We start from the raw sequence: 19,416 nt of genomic DNA, 5'->3' as shown, positions 1-19,416 counted from the left end.
CACACACACATAAATATTTTGTGTTCTTAATGCTTAGTATGTTTAAGTTATAACATAGCCACAAAAATGTCAATCTTGAATTACTTCAATATGTGTTTTGAAGATGGCAGAACTCTACTGATTCCTAAAGTATTAGTGGTTTTTCAGAATTCCTTTCCTTTTGCTGAGTAATTCTCATGGAAGCTTTGAAGTCTGGAAGATTATGTAGTGCATGTGAACCATGTACAGCAGTTTTCCATTCAAACACAATATCTTCTCAGAATTCCTTGCTACGCTTTAGGTAATACTGACCCAGAGCTAAAACTTATTTTTTTTTCATTGAAATACTCTGTATGTATTACAGGCACAGTGCTAAACTAGCTTTTTCTCACTGAGCACACAGATATAGAATAACATGCATTATCGTCAAAGTACCATGTTTAATATATGATATTGTGATAGTCTGAACTAATGTCACTTACTTGTGATGACAGTGTGCTTGAATGATAAAAAACTAATTGTAGAAAGAGATATTACCAAGAACTGATCTGTAATATCACTGCTTGTTGCACTGTAGTTAAAGTGGAAATAAATTATAAAGGCATAAAGTATAATATTGCAATAAGAAAACAATAAATAGTAATAAACAAACTGCATAAGGAAGAAAACTTGTGCATTTTTGCACTTAATTTTCAAGCAAATGTGATGAAAGAAAATGGAAAATATACAGCAGGTTTGAAAATAAGTTAATTGCTTAAGAACATGACAATTGAGGTTCATTAGCAAAATATTCAGACAATCAGTTTGGAAAAAATAAAGAAACAACATAAATGTGAGAGATGATAAAGAATATTTATGAAAAAAGAAAACAAAAGGCATGTATGGTTGTACACTTTCTAAAGCAAGGACTATGACAAATAAATGGTTATTTTTTTATTAATTATTTTGTCCCCTATGCAACAGAGATCTCAACTGTCCAGTTTTTTGCCTTATATTTTTGATTTGCTCCTCATAATATTTGTGTTTTTTTTTAAATTAATTTATTTATTTATTTCAGTTTGATTACCGGGGAAGTCCACTGGGCCAAGAAGTGCCCATTTTCAGTGGAGGCCCGGGGAGAAAAGCTCCACAAGCAATACAATGAAACATGGTTACATAAAGTTAATGGTATAATACAAGAGTAAGATTCATACAGTCAGGAAATACATTTACATAAAATGTGCATAATGAGCAAGCATAATAAAGCAATACAGTGCAGAGAAAAAAATAAAGATAATACATAGATGTGCATAAAAGTTTTTTTTTTTTTTTTTTTAACAGACTGAACAAAGTTGGAGTCAGGAGAAAGTCAGAAGAGTCAGGTTAAGCTTGGGGTAGAGAGGGGAAGGAAATGGAGAGCTCAGGGAGAGAGATCTCTGGAATTTATATATGGTGAGAGCAGGAACATTTCCATTTGGATGACAGGTATTCGAAAAGTTGGGTCTTGAAGGATTCGGAGTTAGGTATAGTCCTAAGAGAAGGAGGGAGGGAGTTCCATTTTTTACCTAGAGAGAAGGAGAGTAGAAGTTGGCCGGCAGGACGTTTGGGTTTGTGGATGGAGATAAGGTTTTGGTGTTCAGATCTCAGAGATCTTTTAGGGGTGTATGGTGGAAGGATGTTTATTAAGGCAGGGCATGAGTCTGGGTAGAATATTAGTTTGTGAGCGGTGGTTAGTTGGAGATAGTCTAAGTGGTTAGGAAGTTCAAGCCAATTTAGAGATTGAAGGGTAAGGCAGAGGTGAGTTGAGGTTTTGGATTTAGTTGCGAATTTAGAGATCTTATTATAGCAAGTTTCAAGTTTTGAGGTGTTGGAAGTAGACAGATTGGTTAGAAGAGGGGCTCCATAAAGAAGTGAGGGTAGAAGGTATGTAATTGCCAGGGTGTGCCTAGAGGAGTTGGAAAGAAATTGGTTATTTCTGTAGAGCACACCTAACTTTTGATGGGTTTTCTTTATGTTTTGTTGTATGTGGAGAGAATTTTAGGTGTTCGTCTATGGTAATGCGAGTAATTTAGCGGAAGGCACCACTTCTATAGCAGTGTTGGTTTGGCTTAGGACCTTGAAGGAATCTTTGTCAAAGGAGGAGGAAACTTTGGTAGGGGTAAAAATTAGAATTTTGGATTTATTAGAGTTGAGGGAGAGATGGTTTTGGTGCATCCAGTTCTCTAGTGGAAAAGGCTATTTGTGTTTTAGTCTGGAGTTCAGTAATGTTAGAGGCAGCACAAACTAAGGTGGAGTCATCAGCGTATTGGATGACTGTAGTGTCAGGGATGACAGAGTGTAGATTATTTATAAAGATGTTGAAGAGCATGGGTCCGAGGATGGACCCCTGGGGAACACCGGTAGGTGTGGGCAAGAAGGAAGAGGTAGAGTTCATCCATCTGACAGCTTGAGATCTATCAGATAGGTAACTGGAGAACCAGGAAAGAGTATTTGGGGAGAGATTAAGGTTGGCGAGATGAAAGAGTAGGTGTGTATGGGAGATGATGTCAAAGGCTTTAGAAATATCTAGTAGTACTGTGGATACAAGGAGTCCAGAGTCTTGGGCTCGATTGACTGTTTCAAGGAAGGATAGTAAGGCAGTAATGGTGTTGTGGCCGGGGCGGAAGCCGTGTTGGGTGGATGTAAGTAGGTAATTCTGGGTTAGGAAAGGTAAAAGCTGGTGGTGGACATATTTTTCTAGGACTTTAGATATTGGAGAGAGTTGGGCAATGGGGCGGAAATTAGAAATAGTGGTGTTTTTACCTCCTTTATGGAGAGGTAGGATGCAGGCTGAACGCCAAAGTTTGGGTACATATGACTCATTTAAGGATCTGTTTATCAGGATGCTAATAGGGAGAGCAATACCTTCAGCTGCGTATTTGAGGAAGGAGGAGGGTATGTTGTCAGGGGCATTTGAGCATGGTTTGAGATTAGATAAGAGCCTTTTTATGAAGCTGGTTAAAACTGGTTTGAACTGGAAATTCAAGTGACATCTATTAAGGTTGTTGGGTGTTGAGGAGAGGGTGTTAGGTGGATTATTGTTTGGGAATGTTTTGGTTAGATTAGCTATGGATTCTGTGAAGAAAGTGTTGAAGTGAGAACTCAACTCCTTGTCAGTTAAACTAGGGTCTGGGCAGGGATTATTCTTGGACCCTGGGTGGAGAAGGGAGTTAACTGATTTCCAAAATTGTTTTGGGTTCTTATTATTGTTGGACTGAAGTTTACTATAGTAGTTTTTTTTGTCTAAAGTGATTAGTTTTTTTACTTGGTTGCGAAGTTGGGTGTATTGGAGCAAGGCAGAAGGCAGTTTGTTTTTCTGATAATGCTTCCAGGCTTTGTCTTTGAGATGCATGATTTGTTTAGTTTCTTTTGTCAGCCAAGGAGCAGAGTTAGTTTTGATTCGTATGTTTCTTAGAGGGGCTAGGGAATTCAGAGTGTCTGGGAAAATAGAGTTAAAATGTTCTACAGCATTGTCTAGGGGGAAAGTGTTGAGGATTTGCCAGTTAATTAGTTTGAAGGTGTTTGTGAAAATTGTAGGGTTAAAGTTGCTAAGATTTCGAGTTTGAATGTACTGGTGATGAAATTGGGTGGAATTAGCTGACCAATGAGTGAAGGCAAGGAGATGGTCACTGAAAGTATCAGGGATGGTGCCTGAGAGAATTATTTTGTTGGGATGAGAAACTAGAATCTAGTCTAAGATGGATCCTGGAGGGTGGATTTTGTTAGGACGAGTTGTTGAATGGATTACTTGAGTGAAGTTATATAGGTTAATGGATAGAGAAGGGGAAGGTGAGTTGATTTTATTCCAGTCAATATTAACGTCGCCAAGAATGTAAGTTTCATATTTTATTTCAGTTGAGGCCCAGTGAAGAATATTTTCAAGGGTGGAGATGTTGTTGCCTGGGGAGATATATAAGGAGATAAAGCAGATATTCTTACGTTTATTCAATCTGAGTAGACCTGCAGTTAGTTCAGTATTTTTGAATTGTGGGGTTGGGATTTGCAGAGGGATTAGAGGGAGATGGTTAGAGTAGATTACAGCAGAGCCTCCACCTTTTTTATTTAAACGATAATTTCTGAGGATGTGGAAACCTGGAGGTAAGGTTTCAGGGTCAGTAATATAAGGTTTTAGCCAGGTTTCAGAGATGGCTAAGATGTCTGGTTGGTTGTGGTTAATCCAAGCTTGTAATTGGTGGATTTTGTTGTTGAGGCTCTGAGCGTTGATGATGAAGAACTTAAGTGTATTAAGAGAGAAAGTAGAGGAGGTAGAGGAAGGCGGGAAAGGGATGTTTGTAGTAGGGGAGGTAAGGGGTGGAGGGAAGGGGTTATTTGTATAGAGGCTGGGGCCTGGGTTAGGGTGGATATCTCCAGATAAGGCTATGGCATTACTGGCACTAGCTTTTGGGTTGGTAGGATAGGAAGTTGTTTGGGGTTGGCTGTAGTTTAGGTTTGAAAATTTCTGTGGAGGTGGAGTAGACTTTGGGCTGGAAAAGGTGCAGTAGTTTAGGTGGAATAAGGAAGGAGGATATGAAGTGGAAGTGATTGAGTAGTGGAGGGTGTAGGTGAGAGTATGGGATGGTGTAAGCAGAAGGAGGGGATGGGGGAGCTTTGGAAGAGTAGGAAGTAGCATGATAAAGGGGAATTAGTAAGACGAGAAGGGAGCAGCGGACTCAGGTAATGGTGAGGATTTGGGAGGGCATGTTTAGAAAGGATGGGTTAAAGAAGGGTAAGAGTAGGAAGGAAGTGAAAGCTAGAGGAGGAGAGGAGGTAAAGAGGAAGAAAGGGTATTATAATTTAGCAAATGGGAGAGGGGGAGATTAGACAAAGAGAGGGTGTAGCAGAAAGGTGAGGGGGAGTAAGAGTAGTGTGAGAGGGGTAAGAGAAGAGAGTTGAGGGAGGTGTAAGAGTAGTGTGGGAGGAGTAAGAGAAGGAGGGGAAATAAGAGGAGGACTGAGAATGGTTAATTGATAAAGGAGGGAGGGGTAAAAGAAGAGGATAGTAATTGGTCAATTGAGGTGTGTAGGAGGAGTTTGAAAGGTATATATGTAGAGGTGCTGGGGGCGGGTGGGAAATGGAGGCAGGGTAGGGGAGCGGAGTGAGCCCGCAGGGCGAATGGAATGGGTAGAGCCAAAGGAGAAGAATGTGAAGAAGACAATCAGTAGAGAGTGGTAGTCAAAGGTAAGCTTGCAGTGAATTGTGAGAGGAAGGAAGACTGAGGGAGAAAGGAGTGGTGGGTGGATATATGGATGACGGCCAGTAGGAGAAGGTAAGAGGTTTTATGGAGGGAAGAGAAGGGGTGTTTGAGAAGGAGAGAGGACAGGTAGGTGAATCTGGGATAGGAGCACCACCTAGTGGCAAGTCAGTCTCAGGTAGTGAAGACCCAGAAAGAGATATCAAGTAAGAGGAAGGAGGGAGATATCATGGACCAGGATAGAGAGAGTAATTATGAAAAGGTAGAAAAGGATTAGTTAATCGGCATGAGAGAGAGGGGTTGTGGTGGCTGGCTAGCCTGGTCGATTTTGTGGCACATTAGAGAGGAATGAAGTCACTAAATAATGACACACATTTGAGTTTTAGACATCATATCCCTTAAAAAATGAATAATAATACAAAACATTATTCTAGCAAAAATCTAGATTTATAAGAGCAATATTCAAAAATTGTCCATGACTTTGGGGAGGACATCATTTCATGCCATTTGTTTATGAGGAAGCATCACAAAAAATTGGAAAATATGATTCAAAATGTAGAAAACTACTCCAGATATTAGAAATCATTTCAGATTATTTACTATCACAGTTTTGCAAGTTTTTAACATTTCAGCTTAGCACTTTAAATATAAATATTCTTACAGAGCATCTCATGTATGTGATCCCTACTGTTATTGAAATGCAAGCAGAAATTATTTTTCTACCTTCAAAGCTAACAGTAATAAATGCTGCCATTAGAAGCATTGAATAGTATGTGATTTATGATGTAAAAATTATCCATGATTACAAAGGAAGAGAAACATCACAAAACAGATTTTTCAAGGCTGTCATATGATGGGTAAGGTAGCAGAGGAAAACCTGGTAGGGACAGACTTCATAGTTCATGTCAATGGTTCTTGGGTTAAGATGTTGGACTTTGGGTTTAAAAAATATACGCAATTACCTTCTTGCCAGAGACTTGACCCCATTGAGATAAAATGTTGCTACAACTAAGGATTTGAAGGGACTTCTTAAGTGCTAATTACAATACAAAGTATCTGCATGCTTGTGCAGAAGCAACACATGCAACTGAGTCAGCAGGTGAAAACCCTGGAGGATTATTTCCATAATCCCTTAGGGATGCTGTTGGAGCAGTATAGGTACTGGAAATAGCAGGGAATTTATTCAGTTGGTCAGATAATTTAAACTACTACAAAATGTTGATGATAGCTAAGTTAAATCCATGGAACAAAAAAGAAGAGGCTAAGAAGACATCTGCTGAAAACTGTAATGAGCCTAGCCATAGACCACAAACTCCAAATCTTGTCAATAAGCAAGCCACTATAAACAACTCAGAAAGGGCTGTTTTTTGGGGAATGAGCCAGACACCATTTAAATTCAAACAGAACCATGGGTCAGATTTTGCATTATGGCTAGTTGGAAAAACAAAAATAATGTGATTAACTAGATTGAAAGTTACAGACAACCAATTTTAGATGGACTAAACAATTATACACAATATTTGTTCATAAGAACACTTTGAAACAATGGAAAAGATAACATATTAAGCTGTACACTGAAGTATAAGAAGAATGGGAGTAAAAGTTGTAAGAAAAGGCTGGAAAGCAGAGGGGTATCATATTTTGCTGAAAGTCAAAGAATGCCCCCGCCATGAAAAGTTTTGTGCTATGAAATACCTTTGTTATAATACCAGTATTATCACAGCACCTCTTGGAAGAATACATTAATGATGACAATATTGACATTTCCAAATAATGCACAGTATCACTGTCAATTTATCTTTCCTTGTTTTTGGTTACTTGTCTTTGTATGACATGTCTCTAGGAGCTACCTGTATGAAAATCTGCCTTGGAAATTACAATGTACAAAGAAATCATGTACTGAGAATGAAACTAGATAGCATTATGTAAAACAATGCAATTTGTGCCATCTAGTAAGCAGAATTTAAACCTCAATACTGCCAAGTAGCCATGGTCATTTTTATTTACAACTACAGTTTTTAAAGTTTTCTGAAAGTACTGTACATTGACATGTACAGTGAATAAACATATAACAAATGTACAAGGTAATCCTTATGCAGTACTGTAGAGTCACATGTCACAGATTTCTCAAATATAAATATTAAGTTGAAATTTCTTGAAACCAGAAAGCTATGAAGACAGATTAAATTAATTTTAACTTGTAATCTATAAATAGCACATGTACTGCTTGTCCTAATATTTAACATCTACAGTATAACTTTGTTATGTAACTAAAAACCACAAAGCTGTAAGAAGTGGTTATGACTTCAGGATATGACAATTATCTGTGCATATTCAACAGTGATTTATGCAGCTGAATACATCTTATTATAAAGGATTATTATAAGGCATATTATAAAGGAATTGTTAATGAAAGTGCTTGATTACTTCCTCACTAGCAAGCAATTTTATCAAATTAAATAAAAACCAGCTTGAAGAATTACTTTGCCATGTGTTAGTTTGATTTGTTCTGTTGAAGTTAATCCCCATGCTCCAGTTTGTTGCGTTGTTTTATTTTTGCTGACATTGAAAAAAATGGGAGAGAAATGAAAAGTAATTGTCATATAAAGACATGAAGAATGGATAGCATCTTTATACAGGATGTGACGCCTGTGCACTAGCCCAGCAATCAAGGCGTCTTAATGCTTACCACAAACACCAGTGAGGGGTGTCCATAGGGAAAGGATAAGAAATACACCCACAGTAAAGTACAATTTCCCTTAAAAGCACACAGAGATCACAGTCAGTCTTGGGCTGGTTTCTCCCTTTCTCTCCAGGTCCTCAATAAGACTCCCCACTGGCACAGCTATAGCATCCAGATCTCAGCCAGCTGGGCAAGCTAAACCCTCCAGCACCCTCTCTGTCCAACCAGTGCTTCATGTCCCTGCCCAAGTAGCTGACACACACACACTTTGAGATAAGAGTTTATACAACCACACAGGCACTCCTGGGGAAGGCTGGCACAGGGTCTCCAGCTGTGCCTCTTTTACCCAGACTATACGGTAGAAATCACTGCCACTACCCAGCTAATATTTATCAGCTACTCAAAAGTCCTTAAAAGGGTGTCCAATTATTACTCTGCAATATTATTATCCAAATGGTAAGTGTGACCTAACAGTCAAGACTTATTTGGAGTGACTTGGTACAGCATCACTATATACATGCTATGTACTCTTAGAGCTTAAATTATCTCTACACAAAACAGCCACAGTTGAAAGGTTTAAAAATATTTAATAATAAATAATAAAAACACAAGACAATACTTCTTACTACACAGTGCTAGTCAAGAGTTTAGAGATCACAGAGAAATACTTAAAATAATACCAGAGAAAAGTTCTAACATCAACACAGAAAAACACTTAGTCTAATCTTTATAATTCCTAGCTGTTTCTAAGAGAATACACAGTTCTAAGTAACTTACATATAGAAACAGGCAGTGCTGGTGAGTTGAATGTTCTAAAGGCAAAATGCTCAGAACTCTCTGATTCTCTCTCTTTAAATTGATAACACAAAGCTGCTTCACATGACATCATTCTTCGCACTTCTCTGGTGTTCCCAGGCTAACAGAAACTACATTTACATTCTTTACACCTGGTCAGAAACCAGAGCAATAAAATACATTTCTACATGTAAATTCTAGCCATTAACTCTGGTCTTAAAACAATAGGCAGGATGCCTCCCTCTAGACACATCGACTCAGAATTTTAACATCAAAGACAGTCATGGAATGCTTGAATTAGCTTTCTTACAGCAAAGTGCACTGTTGTTGCATTTTTGCAGTTCAATATCCAATGCAGTCCTTACACATTTAAGAGAACAAGCCTGTGGCTTACATTGATATTTACAAATGACAGAATTATTTACAAAATTCTATCTGGCTAGGCTGACAGCCTTCATCTATCTTCACACAGGACTTCAAGAGTTGCATGATGCAAGGGATTCATCCAGGCATAGTCTTTGAACTGTGTACATTTTCTAAGCACTACTCAGAGACACAGGTCATAATACATCTAGAACTGTGTAAATGAATTCCTCCAACAACAAGTAGATAGCTTGCTTACACAGAGGTAAAAAGCAATATCTTTAGTAGTTTTAGAAGGAACAGCTGAAAATGATTCATACAGTTTTTAAGTGCCAGGGAGGCAACATTTTCAGATACATGTACATTTTTGAATGCCTGGAGGTTGGGAGGCAGGAATTTGTAAGTACAAAATGGAATTCTCTGGCTATATGCCTGGAAAAAGGAAATAATAACAATAGATACAAAACTAGCACTGTGGGTCTTTGAGTTTGTCATTAGAAAACAACTTCACTACATATTCAGACGGGAACATTTTTTTTTTACATATGGTCTAATTAAAACAATGTTTTTCCAGAAAATGTAAATCTGCCTAGTAATAACTTTGTAGGGAACATATCAGGGCCAGAAGGCATGGGTACTGTAGGTATTTGGCCTTTATGTCAAGATGAGTATTCTGGCGATTTTCTTTAGCATTCCTTAATGCAGGATACTATGCCCCAAAGAAATTGAGGTTAACTAACACCCTAATTTCAACACTTCAAGATCAAATGTCACTAAAATTGCATGGCAAAATGCTTACTTGGAGCAACTCATTTACTGCTGACCCTTTTCAAGAAGTGTGCTCCTCATAACTCATTGTTTTTGCTATTTCTGCTCCCTGTCTGAAAAGGCTTTGTCTCAAAAATGGTTAGATATATTCTCATCACATCAGAAAGGACTTATGCATTGATAGTTACCAAAGTACTCAACTGTCCAGATTTTTGCCTTGTATTTTTGGTTTGTCCTCATAAACTTTTTGGTTTTCTAACAAATCATTAAAGATTAAACTCAGAAATTAATGACAGACATTTGAGTTTCAGACTACATACCCCTCAAAAAAATCCATGAAAATGGAAATCATGTTATTCTAGCAACTTTCTAAGTTTATAAGAGCAATATTTAAAAACTGTTCCTATTTTTGGGCCTTTGTCCTGGATTTTTAAGCTTTACCCAGATTTCTTGTGCTAAGAGGTTGAGAGGTATGCTGCTTATCTATAAACTATCTTTAATTGGTTTGCTTTGCATTAAAGGTAAATTTTAAATTCCATTACAGATGTAAATGTTCACTTTTATGCTTTGTCATTTAAAGGAAGTAAAATCTTATTTACATACAGAACCATATAGCTTTTATTGGGTCTGTTAATACAGCAGTTAAATACTTATCACTGCAATAATACACACACACACACACACACACACACACACACACACACACACACACACACACACACACACACACACACACACATATATATATATGTTCTTGTTCTCCTTCTTCTTTCAGCATTTCCCGGTTAGGGGTCGCCACAGTGGATCACCTGTCCGCTCATGATTGGAAGTGAAGTTTTTATGGTGTCGAGTTGCCAGCCCAGCTCCCAACCTTCCACAGAAGGCACGCAGTCATACCTAGGGCCAATTTAGAGTATCCAATTGACCTGCAACATGTCTTTGGGATGTTGGAGGAAACCGGAGCACCCGGAGGAAACCCACGTGACCACAGGGAGGACATGTAGACTCCCCACAGAAGGCACCCCAGCCAAGGATTGAACCAGAGAACATCTTGCTGTGAGGTGGTAACGCTAACCGCTGCAACACCGTGGATGCCCATATTAGTATATTCTTGTTAATTTGAAAAAAAATATATAGCAGCATTTTTATTGTAAAATGAAGGATTTGAGGTTTGTTTTGCAGTTTGACAATTTGTAATGCCCATTCTGACCTTAAATTAACCCTTTGTCCACATGTCTGTATCAATATGACATTTTCTGGTTTTCTTACAAACCTGGCTAAGATGGTTGGATATTCATTAAACACAGTACACTGTGTATGGTAATATCACTAAATGTACATAGAAACAACTGTATCTCAGTTTGATTATAGAAAAAAATATGTAACAAGAACAGACATCCATTTATCTGAGGTTCTTATCATAACTTCTTTTGCTATAATGTAAAACTAAAAACAAGCAAGTACTGCATGTAGTCTAGTTTCAAATAAATACATTATCTCACAGAATAGGTTCTTAAACAAATACATTCTTCTTCAGATTCATACAAAAATATAACAAATCAAACAGTTTAAGTAGATCCCAACTTGCTACATGATCGGCTGGGACATCTCATCACAAAACAACCCATACATTATTGAATAAACCCTTTCTAAATGTTTATAAAAATGTATGCACATAATAAACATACAGAGAAAGATATAATTATAATAGTGGACCCATCTTAAAATTAACTTCCTAATCAATTTTTGTATCTTAGTCATAAAAAGGCAGTTTACATTCACACATCTTGGCACATAAGAATGATATTAAAAAATGTAATTTAAATAGTGAACTTTCCAGACATTATTTAGGAAGCTTAAGATTTTGGTTCTGTGACTTGTTAAAAAGAATTAAAGTATGGGCAACCTGTACATCACCACACTGAATGGAGGATGAACATTCTCCAGCAGGGTGAATGTACAGGTAATGCCCAGTGAAAAATAAGTCCGACGCTTCATGGCAGCATATTAGGCTATAATGACACTTGGATTGTTAAAAAGCTAAAGGCCTCCTTATTTTACAGTCAGTAAGCAGTGCTTTTGGTGTTTAGAGAGCGCAAAATTAAATTAAAAAAGGAAAAATATGTATGATTATATCTGTGTGTGTGAGTGTATGCATGCATGAAAGTAATGCTGAGATCAATTGAACCATTATTTTATACTTGCTAGGCAACAGTTTTGCTGTTTAGTGAGTATAAAACTAATAAAAGAAACATAAAAAATAGAAAGAAAGAAAAAGATAAGAATGCGTGTGTGTGTGTGTGTGTGTGTGTGTGTGTGTGTGTGTGTGTGTGTGTGTGTGTGGGTGCTCGTGAGTGCTTGTGTGTGTGTGTGTGTGTGTGTGTGTGTGTGTGTGTATGTTTTTATGTTTTTGTCTGCATGTGTGAGTGTATGTGTGCTTGTGTGCATGAAGATGGAACTGTGTGTGTGTGTGTGTGTGTGTGTGTGTGTGTGTGTGTGTGTGTGTGTGTGTGTGTGTGTGTGTGTGTGTATGTTTTTATGTTTTTGTCTGCATGTGTGAGTGTATGTGTGCTTGTGTGCATGAAGATGGAACTGTGTGTGTGTGTGTGTGTGTGTGTGTGTGTGTGTGTGTGTGTGTGTGTGTGTGTGTGTGTATGTATGTTTTTATGTTTTTGTTTGCATGTGTGAGTGTATGTGTGCTTGTATGCATGAAGGTGGAACTGTGTTTGTGTGTGTGTGTGTGTGAGGGAGACCGTGAGATCGATTGAGCAGTGGCTGCATCAGGTAGGAGGTATGTACCTCTTATTAAGTTCTTAACTCAAAAAGTCTGGATAAAGTCTAAAATAAAGGGGGGGGCAAAGAATCAAAAATAGGAACACTTTTTTAAACATTGCTGTTATAAAAATACAAAGTTGCTAAAATAAAAGGATTTGTTTTACCATGCATTTTCTGAAGGAAATAAAGTCCAAAACTCATATGTAACTCATTATTTATTAACTTCAATCCCTGAAGATTGCCAGCAAACTACACATTTTATTAGTAAGGGACCAAAAAAGAAAAAAGAGGTAAATATCAGGACATTTCTTTGAAAAATCTTATATTTTGGATGTAAAATTCTTCCTCCAACACCATTTACATATACTACAGCAAATTTGAAACATTGGGCAGAGGAACTGTTTTACATAAAAATATAAAATTATAATAATAATATAGTAATAAAAAAATAAATAAGTAAAACACAACTTACGGACAGCCCACTCTCTAAGCACAGTAATGCCTTCCAGAGTGTGTGCTACTGTGTAAATAATTTCCTTCCAGGGGTGTAAAGGCCCTCTGCCTGTGGCACTGGGCCTCAGAACACCTCTGGTCGTGCATTATTTACATAGTAACACACACCCTGTTGGGCATTATTGCTTGCTTATTACAGGGCTGATTTTAGAATCCTACACTCATCTGAAAACCTTATTTTTAATGCAGCATTTTTTATTAAAACACTTCCATATAAGATGCAAAAATACATTTCAAGATTGATTTTTAACATGTGTAAGCCAATGCAATTATAAGTATATATTTACTACGCACAATACCTGAAATAGCTGTAGTCATCACCTTTTCAGAAAGTCTTTACTTCTTTACTTCATTTAAATTAATAGCATATTTACTTTAAACTAAGTCTGCCATAAACTTTGTTTGTCTCTGTTTATCCCTCTTTGCTTTTGCTTTTTTTCTCTAATACACTCCAGATGAGTTTAATCATTTCCATGTTTAAGGTGTTACATGCTGTACAAAGTGTATATAATGCTGTCTTGCTCATCATTCATCTTCGCCTAATGTGCACATATTTATAAATCATTATTATTAATAATATATATAATGTGCCTTGCTTGCTGCAATATTCCCTGCTATTCTATTTGTTGCATTATTCTATCATCACAATTTAGAGTTGTCATATTTTCTTTATTTTATTGATTTTCTTAATTTTTCTTTCTTCAGTGTTATAATCTTGGCCTTTGTCCTGGGTCATGGTTGAAAATGATTATTTAACTGTCACACTTCCATGGACAAGCAAACAAACAAACAAACAAACAAAAATTAATGAAATAATCAAGCTTTTTCAAAAGAAGAAAATGCAATGTTTCAATACTAAACACAAAAATCATGTCTTAGTTTCTAGTTGATAAGTCAGTCAATTAAATGAAAGGCCATTGACCAGCATTATACCTCAACATAATGAGTATTTACAATAATAATAATAATAATAATAATAATAATAATAATAATAATAATAATAATAATAATATTTGAATAACTACTTAAATACCATTAAGCATATACTGAGAATAAAAGAAATACTGAAGAGTATGGATTAAAAAGGATTATCTTCTGCCAGCTGAGGATATGTGGGAAGAGAATAAACAAAAGATACTACAAAACTGACAAATTGGATGCTCTGTTGTATGGAAATGGATGGCAAGATACAAGCAGTCAAAATGTTTTAGTCCCTTTAGTTTTATACACAGGTCAGGCACATTTTTATCAACCATTAGAGAAGTTGTGGAGAGCACGTAATAAAGAGTTGTATACTTTTATCTGGTAGGGGAAGATGGCAAGAATCAAGTGGGATAAGCTGATCCTTCCAGGAGAACAAGGTGGTGTGTGCTTACCTGATTTGAAGGGGTACTTCAGAGCTTCATAGTTAAGGCTCCTATATAGCACAAGCAGAAAGCAATCATTCAGAGTGGAAAGGGATGATGATGAAACATGTGGGAAGCTCAAGAAACAAGGAGAGACTGAGATTTTGAATGCATCTCTTTAAGGACAATAACAATAACCATACAGAATATTATAGTCATGAAGTAGAAGATGGCATTCTAAGAACTAATCCACCATGGGAATGGAGAAAGGAGATTCTGCTGATAGGAATGACTGCAATTAACAATGCAGACAATAGGCGAGACGGGACTGGAATTTACTGGAGAAAACTGGTAAAGGGACCATGATATTGGAGCGAATAGTTATAGAAGGAAAAGTAATAGAATTGGAAGAGGCAAAGAAGTTATTTGCACTGCAGGCTAGAGATTGCCTTTCCTATCAATGAATGATATCAGAGTATAGCAATGAGAAAGGAACAGGATGATCTTAAGCAAAAGACCAGCACTGGTAGAGCTTTTAGAAGAATCTAGAACAGAAGCTGCAGTTAAAAAGGGGATTATTAGTATAAAATATTGCATGATAACTAAAAATCAATCAAAGGAGGTTAGAAAGGATTGGAAAGAGAAATTAGATTAAATATTCACAAAGAGACAATGAGGAGATATAAGTATGATTCCCAAATATGCAACAAAGTCTAGAAGATTTAGGATCTCTGCTTGGAAGTGTTTACATTACGTATTTTTAAACCACAGTAGACTCCAAAGAATTTTTCCTCAGGTAAATAACAAATGTTGGTGGTATGATGGGAAAGAAAGAGATAATTGGGAACATATTTTTTGTAAGTGTAGTGAGTTGGAGAGATAATTGGGAACATATTTTTTGCAAATGTAGTGAGTTGGCAAACTTTAAAAATTCCCCTGCAGACTACTCTATCAGAAGTACTGGGTGAGCAAATTGGTAAACTAGGGAAATTATTTTTTGAGCTATAATACAGAATCAGAATTGCCTAGACATGGTAAGGCCTTGCCGAGTCTAATTATGGTGGCTGCTAAAAAAGCAATTACTAGAAAATGGAAATCAAAGTCTAAACCAACTGTACTAGAAGTAGTGAATATAGTAACAGAGATAAAACAACTGGAATTGGGATCTTTAGAAAGGAATAGGAGCAAATTACACAGTAAAAATGGGAATTGTGGGGTAGGAACAATACATGCAGAATAATGTTTTGGAGGAAGAATGAGGTTTAAAAGAAGGCAGGATTTGAATGAGCTATGTAATGTTTGACTGACAATTACTGGATAGATTATAAGTGATCTGCAATATTTCCATTTAAAAATATATCAATATGGTTTGTTTTCACTTATGTACATGTATAATTGCCATTGTCATAAGTGATAATTTAATAAAGATGTTTTTATTAAAAAAAATAAAACAAGTACTGTGAATTCACAGAAACTGAGCACTGTTTTTTAAATAATAATAATAACCTAGCATATAAGGGATTCCCATTTAAATCATGAGGGCTTTAAATGTGACACTTTGATTAGTGGAAACGAAAGTATGAATAAGGGTATTATAAGTCCTTAAGTATAGTATTTCTGTGTATTGCTCTTAATTAGAGAACACCGAGCAGGTGTATGTGTGTGAAATGAGCTGAAACCCTCCTTCAAAAAATTATTGGAAATATAAACAAATATTTTTACCATTTGCTATTTCTTGTTTTAATCATATTTTATTTCTTGAAGAGTTTGGATTTGTAAAATCAAATCTCACACTTCTGATTGAGTGACTTATGAAAGCACTAAGTAAATACTCACAAGGGGGGGCATTCCTTAAGAGATTATGTAATACTAGATTATAATAAAACAAATGGAACATATCAATATTCTGTTCTAAACATGCATGCATATATAATGAATATTTTTCTGCTGAATTAATATCAATTTATGATATCAAATAATCAAACCCTGTGGACTACAATACCCTAGCTTATATTTTCATATTTTTTCTTGTCATAAAGATGATTTCTAGTATGAAAAAGAGGATTTATGGCTGCAAAGTTTATACCCACAAACTGAAATTATTTTATTTATGTTTTATCTTTTGGTAACCAGAAAAGGCATATTTCATTATACATAATAAGGTAAACTCTACATAATAATGGTAGATTGTTAAGTAGTAGAGTATATAAGCCAAGGATGTACTGATTAATACTAACAATAGAGTACATAAGACAGAGGTACATTGTTGAATAATATAAATTGCTCTGTGGAGGCTATATATTCTTCTGCAACATAAATACATAGAGTATGTTGAAGGAATAGGTATGTATCACATAGAATACGTCTATGGAACCATCTTCCACTCCACATAAAGATAAGTACTTCTTTTACTCTGTTCAGACGTAATTTGGATGAATGGATGAGAAACTGCAAATTCACCCCAGGTTTAGCACTCAAGTCAGTTATGGAGGGGCAACAAGTAAATATCCCAGCATTTCAGTAGTATAACTGCTACTCAATGTGTCTTAAAACCTGAATGAAATGTTATAGATATATATAACTTTAAAATAATGTTATGTTTGAAAAGTGTTTTATAATAAGTTAGTACTATATGTGCTAAATGCTGGTATTACTTATGACTGTAATCTGCTTGAAACTAGCATTTACTAAATGCTCAATGTGTATTATTATCTTGGAGCTTTTCTCCCCGGTCCTCCGCTGAAAATGGACATATATCCAGTCGGACTATCCCGGTCAACAAATGTAAAATAAAATATAATAATTAAATCAATTTTCTTTTTCTGCCTGCCTCTGAGATATTTGTACACAAAATATAAGGGCTAAAAAACTATCATAGTAATGTAAGGCTAGGCTTCTTAAGATTTCAACACATAAACAGCATAGTAATCACCTATGAGCCTATGAAGCTATTACATTAAAGTACTAAATGAGATTAAGTAGGGTTCTATTCTATATTCTTTTCAGTTACTGTCATGTACTTTAGTTAGACAATAAATTAATGGGGTACTGTATAACAAAATATACTGCACATTTTAATATCCCATTTTGTTACTTACCTCTGATTTTAAAGGGGTAATGCACCATTTCCATCCTTATGTTTGGGCGGTGCATGCTATTAATCCCCTGTATTAACTTGATCCTTCCCTTAGAGTTCCTCCTTCATATATGATTTTACCACCTTCATATCATGTTTTCATTGAACTTCATGTTTCAGCCAAGTGTCATCCAGTGGAGTATGGATAATTTTCAGACTGTGTTATCAGTTGATATAGTTAGGTTTCTGTGTCTTTTGGCTTTTCCCAGTTAGGAGTTGCCACAGTGGAACTCTGGTCCGCTAATGATTGGCAGTAGATTTTTATGTGCCGAGTTGCCAGCTCTGACGCACAACCTTCAATGAAGGTATGCCCATTCACGCATGTCTTCACACAGAAGACACTCTAGCTGAGAATCGAACAGGACAGCGTCTTACTGTGAGGCGACAAAGTTACCACAGCACCACCACCGCAGTATAATAGTTAGGTGATTTGTATTAATCACAATGTTAAGTTCTATTATGGGTTATTTGATTCAGTTTCAAACCACTTTTGCACATATGAGATATGAATTACACTTGGGGTAGCTCCAGAGTGGGTTCAATATTGTTGTAGTGGGTTTGAGCTTATATCATGTTGATCCATCATGGTGGTCGTATTCCATATAGTTTTATTCATAAAGATATTTTGCTTACATGGGTACTGAAAGGTGTACTACATTGGAGGTGCTACAAGCAACCACTAACTGCAAGTGTGATCTTCATTGTGTTTTTAAGGTTGACAAGGGAACCGTGGAGATTACCTGGATTTGCAGTTTGCTCCATTTAGGTGAAAGACTGATAAGTGGTTTTCTGTTCCCAGTTTTGATACTTGTTTTATTTATGCATGGTAGGTTATAGTTATAGGGTGACCATTTTAGAGTCTCAGGACTCTTGTTACTGTTTCCCAAAATATGTAGTCTCAATGGTTGAAATTTGGCCTTGTATATACTAAGTCCACGATTGCCATTTCTCAGACTCATCCCTTTTCTCCAAGGTATGATGACCTTGTAGTTGATATATATAAGTTTGAGGGGGTATGATGGTCCTCTCACACACAAGGTAGTACAAAGGCCATGCCTTCCAGAAAAAGAAGTTTGAAGTTAAAGAGCAATGTTTGATATTTGCTTTCTCTTGTATTTTTGGTTTGGTTTTCAATATCTCATGACTCAGAAATGCAAGTCTCAGGGTTTTAATACTGAGCAGGTTAAAAAACAGAGGTTGTCTATTGGGTATGTGGCACTTTGACATAGCAGTAAGATCTGGATATGATGCATTGAATCTTAGCTTATGAGTGAAAATGAAGAGGATATACAATTTTTTTCAAAAGGCATCCAGTTTACATAACCTAATACTTTATAATGGTGATGTATGCAAATGACCCTTATGAACATCAGGTGTTTCAGCTAACTGGCGATTGTGAATGCCCAATACATGATGTTCATAAGGGTCATTTGCATATATCCCATGTGCCTCTGATACAACAGGTTTGGGAGGTCACTCAGTGGAAGTTCTAGCTTTGCTGGAGTTTTCATTTTGTTTTTACTGATAGTGCACATTTTGGTACAGCTAATGTCTACAGTACCATACAGCAGCTTTGGAAGGAGTAATGTCTCAAATATTCTTTGCTTAGAATGTAGCTGGGCACATGACTATATCCTACAGATTTCTGTTTGTGCCTTTAATGTAATGGTCAATACAGTCTTACATCCTTAATGGTGTTGTTAATATGTCTTTGGAATCAATAGCAATATCTAAATATTTTTAGTGAAATATGGTTCTGCTAGGTCCTCTAGGTCCATAAATAGTTGTACTGCAGTTTAAGTTGCTGGGATCTAGCAAGAATCCTTTCAAATAGCCTTTTTTATTTTGT

General features: G+C 36.3%; 1 protein-coding gene across 1 annotated transcript in view; it reads right to left on the bottom strand.

Moving 5' to 3' along the window:
- The window catches only part of LOC122796913 (aryl hydrocarbon receptor repressor-like), a 733,267-nt gene that overhangs the window by 112,835 nt on the left and 601,016 nt on the right, over positions 1 to 19,416 (bottom strand). The window lies entirely within an intron of this gene.

The sequence above is a fragment of the Protopterus annectens genome, chromosome 3.part0 (assembly GCF_019279795.1).
Source record: "Protopterus annectens isolate FY-2018-M chromosome 3.part0, PAN1.0, whole genome shotgun sequence".
NCBI classification, from domain to species: Eukaryota; Metazoa; Chordata; order Ceratodontiformes; family Protopteridae; genus Protopterus; species Protopterus annectens.
Note: the sequence above shows the minus strand (reverse complement) of the source record. Positions and strands in the feature narration are given on the sequence as shown.